At 32.2% G+C, this 4954-nt stretch overlaps 1 pseudogene; it reads right to left on the reverse strand.

Moving 5' to 3' along the window:
- LOC109230229 overlaps nucleotides 2840-4954 on the reverse strand; it is a 5487-nt pseudogene continuing 3372 nt past the window's right edge.

Consider the following 4954-nt stretch of genomic DNA (forward strand, 5'->3'; position numbering starts at 1 on the left):
TAGTAATAATACGCATAACATTCAGCTCATAAATTGTAGAAGCGAAAATTATAAATAGGGAGGTAAATAAGCACATTCAGATCTGCTTTTTATTGGCCACAAGTAATAACAGTGCCTAAATCCCAACTAAACCAAACGTAGTGCATTAAAAATAATTAGGAAACTTTTGAGGAAACATGTCATCTTTTCAAGAGAAATAAATAATAATGTATAAGGCTCTATTTCATGGTCATCGACAAAGATTTTTTTATCAGTAATACATGAATTCTTCAGCTTCTTGGTTTCTTTTAAAAACTTAAGTTACCAAGCTATATGATATTAGAGTATTATGGAAGAAATGAAAGCCAACTTTTACTAATCTGCTCAACATATGCTGAGAGAAGGTGGTGTAACAGAACATGTTATGCCCTTTGCAGATAAGTATATTTCAGGAACTATGACATCCCGTTCTTCAAAGCTAGTCTAACCAATGTTGTATGCACGTCATGTGTCAATAAAGATGTATGCCATAATAATGTATGAAGTTTGAATACCTTGTAAATTAAAGTATGGGCTAGCAACACAATTCTTTCTCCTATACATCAAATAATCATAAATTTTCAATCAAACTATAGTAGATTGTCATCTTTTACTAAAAGTAAGAAAGACTGTTGAAAGAAATTACTACTTTTATCAATAAAGTTAAAAATGCTGACGAATTTAATAAACTTTTTGACTCTATTGTAAATTGTCTTATTATAAAAGAGAACTTGACAAATAAAATTTTCAACAGGTTGGGCAATAGCCCTTAAACATGTTTTCCCGAGGAACAATCAGTACTAAATTACCCGATCCTTCACTACTCACATTGCTTTGCATCTTCTCACTTTGTACTTTCTTCTGCATCCCAAAAAATTACAATTAATGGTTAACTTTCTTTGTCCTCAAACTATAAGCTGAAATCGAGTAGAATAATAAAAATTGTGCATTCTTTTGTGAGGTTCAAATCGCAGCATTCTGCTTTACCTTTGCGAGTAAACAGAGTTTGACCCACTCTAAGTTTCGATTACTGTATTTTAACATAGTCAGTTTAAGACATTGGAGTAAAATAAATCTAAGATATTCAGTTTTCATGAATATTGACTGCACTGGAACATGAAGATAAAGTGATAAGATATCAAAATCAACTGATTTTTGACCTTCAAACTTAACTTGGAATGTGTAAAGGCTCTATTAAATAGAGGCCGGAGAAAAATTATTTGTAGTTGTATTTGAAACTACAGAAAAAATGCAGAAAAAGATTTTAGAAGGAACCTTATGAAAAGTGTGAATACAATCTTTCGGATCGACATAACAAAATTTAAAAACTGCAGAAAATAAGAAAACCAGAACACATTGCAATTACTTACTCATTTCCAATAGAATGATGAAAAATTCAGCTTATAATCTGCTGCAATCCACATAACTGAACAGGAAAGAGAAAGAGAAAAAGAAAAAAGAATTATAAACAAAATAGTAACGACTTTAGAGCTTAGAATATTTATGCTTAACAAATGAAAAAAATCGAAGGTTTCACTTCTGATTACCCGATTCTCTGAAGATTTCCAAAACATGAGATCTTTGTCAATACTCTATGAGAATATGTCGTCTTGTATGACAACTAACCATATAGTACTGGAGAAAATTATATGAATAGCATCAAATATGGAGATTGAAGAAATGAAATGAAATTCAATTATGTGAAAATGCATATTTATACAGACAAAAAAAAAAAAAAAAAGGAAAGTTAGTGATTCCTACTTGGAAAAATCTTCAAGAAGTGTGTATTATGTTCCGCATCTGCTATGAGAACCAACAGTTTGGCTGCTTCATGTCTAACAGTTGGATGCTTATTGACATCTTTAACAGACCTGAATAGTGCATCTGTAGAATTTTTAGTATCTAATTTCCTAATACATAATCCATTTCATGCTTTAGTAAAGCAATATTTGAAGTTACAGATTCTTTAATTGGGAAAATTCTTCGTGTCCACCATTGTTCTAATGTGAAAAAAGAGCAACATAACATTCATACATGCCCAATCCTTCACTCAAAAGAACGTAACTCAGGTCTTGGACAGATGAAGAAGCAAAAGGAGCAGCTGGTCTATGGATAGAAAGGGAGACAATAACATTGTTGAGGAACCGTTATTAGTTACTATATTCTTCAACTCTTTGATTTGTCTTAGAGTCAGTTCACTTGTCTCTCAGAACTATTGAGCTGGAATTGTAGCCAAACTGCTTTATATCAGGGAAATATTAATTTATAAACCAATTACATGAAAAGTAAGAAGAATAATAATAATGAAAAGGAAGTGTAAGACACTTACATTCTGTATGTCATTAAGTTTTTTCAGCTGTGAGATCACATTAATAACTCGAGCACTAAATGGAGAAGGCATCATTAACAGAATGGTGACTTTGATCATAATTTTGCTGTATAAGTAAGAAAGAGCATAATCAAATAATAAAGTAGCATAAACTATAACACGTAGCAGTAAGCTATTGAGAAGCAATTCTATTGTATCACATTATCCAGTTGATGAATTACCACATTCAAACCACTTGCGTAAGTGACATTGAGTACTTCTTCACCAATGCGATGTAACAACTACTGTTAATCCATGTAATGGAAGTTACTGAACAATCTGTATGTGCAACATTAATGAAATATTATTTTATATATCTAGAATAGTGTAACAGAAAAAGATTTGAAAAATACCGAAAACTAAAGCGTACCTATTCCATGTTTGAGGAATCATCTCAATAGCTAACTTCTCAGTTGGTTCATAAATCTCAGCAAGAAAAGTAGTACTTAAACCTCAAAAAATATATTGATGATCTTTCGAGTGTCGGACTAAATTTCGAAAAACTTCTTTAAATACTACATTTGTAGCTTCAGTAGTTATTTTTCCATCGTCATCATAAACCAAAAGTTTTAATCCCTTTCTAGTTTTCACCCGGGAAAGAGCAACATATAGCTGTCCGTGTGTAAACACAGATTTCTTCAAAAATAATCCCACGTGAGACAATGACTGTCCTTGACTTTTATTGATTGTCTTCGCTGGAACTTAACTGGAATTCTAGCATCAGATGGAGTCAATGTCATTCTTGGAATACACACTTTCTGTCCAGCCATCTGTCCTGATAAAACCTTCGCTTCAATGACTTGATTTCCAAGTTTGGTTATGATCAACCTTGTTCCATTACATAATCCTGTTGTCTGGTCAATATTTCTTAATAGCATCACCGGAATACCAAACTTTAGAGTAAGAGCGTGATTTGGAACTCCTGAACTTTTAATAGTATTTAAGAATTCTGGTGTGTGTACATGTTCCAATGCTGAATAAGTATGGTCAGAACTGCAGATTGTATCGGAACTCAAATATGATTTCTCAGAACTTTCATTAAGCGAAATCATATATTCGTTGATTGATTCCACCATATCAAGAGTTGGAGCAAGAATGTCTCTTTGTTGGAGATATCCTATATCACTGCAACGACTGTTGAAATCGGGATATGTACTTGCTACAATTGCAGATATTGGATCATCAGACTGTTTTATCAAAAGATCATCTGGTATTTGGACTTTTTCATAGCCATCAACAGAAGTACCAACCATACCATCGCCAATTCCCAAAATCCAATATGAAAAAACTCTCAACTCATCTAGATGCGTCCCTATTTCATTTCCTTGTAATCTCATATTCTTTGTTAACTTTAAGAGCTGACAGTGAGGCCACAAATAAGAAGAATTGAGAGATGCATTAACAATATCTTGCCTAGTGCCTTTTGAAATGACAGGTAATATTTATCTGAAGTCACCACCAAGAGCAATTGTTTTACCTCCAAATGGGCGGTCTAAATTGGATGCATCTTTAAACCTAAGAATATCTCTTAAAGTTTTATCAAGAGCGTCAAAACAATATCTATGCATCATGGGTGCCTCTTCCCAAATAATCAACTTTGCCTTGACAATTAAATTTGCTAAAGGAGTACCTTGCTTGATATTACATGTTGAATCTTCAGTAAGATTTAGAGGAATCACAAATCTTGAATGAGCTGTTCGACCACCTGGTAACAACAGAGATGCAATCCCGCTAGATGCAACAGTTAACACAATATCTCCTCTAGATCTTATGGCAGAAGACAAAGTTCTCCAAACAAAAGTCTTGCCTGTTCCTCCAAAACCATATAAAAAGAAAATCCACCCTTGTCTTCATTCACAACTCTTATTATTTTTTCATAAACTGACTTTTGCTCATCTGTCAAATTCTTTACTAATTGTTGATGTTCCTCCGCCAAAGCACGTTTATTATAACGCAATTCATCCTGTATTAATCTATTACTGTTGTCAACTTCTTCCGTATTATAAACAGGCCTTGGCATTGTTGGAAAATTCTGAAAACTTCTTCCACAACCTTTCAAAAAATTTCAAGCTTTTGCAAACAACGATTTTTCAATTCATCATCTGTTAGCTCAGCTTCCGTAATAACATAAAAATATAAAATAATTAAATACAATTAAATGTTGAAGTTTAGTTTAGCAACATGAAATTAATAATAAGATTAACGAATCCGTAAAATGTTTAATAGTATTTTACATGAATTAAGAACACATGTAACGTACAAAGAATATGAAGGAATAAGATAGTCCAAAACTTGTGCTTTATTTTATTTTAAAAAAAATACTAAAGTGCCGAATGCATAAGAGCGATTATAGGCTTTCCCGAAACTTAAGGGTATTAAATACAATGTATTAATTGTGTATTAGTATTTATGTCTGGAAAGTGTATCAATCAGTACGAATATTATTCCTATGATCTAAACACGACACTATAGTAAAAAGACATAAACATAACAAAATATTGTTTACGGAACCTTAAGTCTTGGAATGAATTTTGTATGAACTGGAAAACATGTATATATATATATATA

The sequence above is a fragment of the Nicotiana attenuata genome, chromosome 7 (assembly GCF_001879085.1).
Source record: "Nicotiana attenuata strain UT chromosome 7, NIATTr2, whole genome shotgun sequence".
Taxonomy (NCBI): domain Eukaryota; kingdom Viridiplantae; phylum Streptophyta; class Magnoliopsida; order Solanales; family Solanaceae; genus Nicotiana; species Nicotiana attenuata.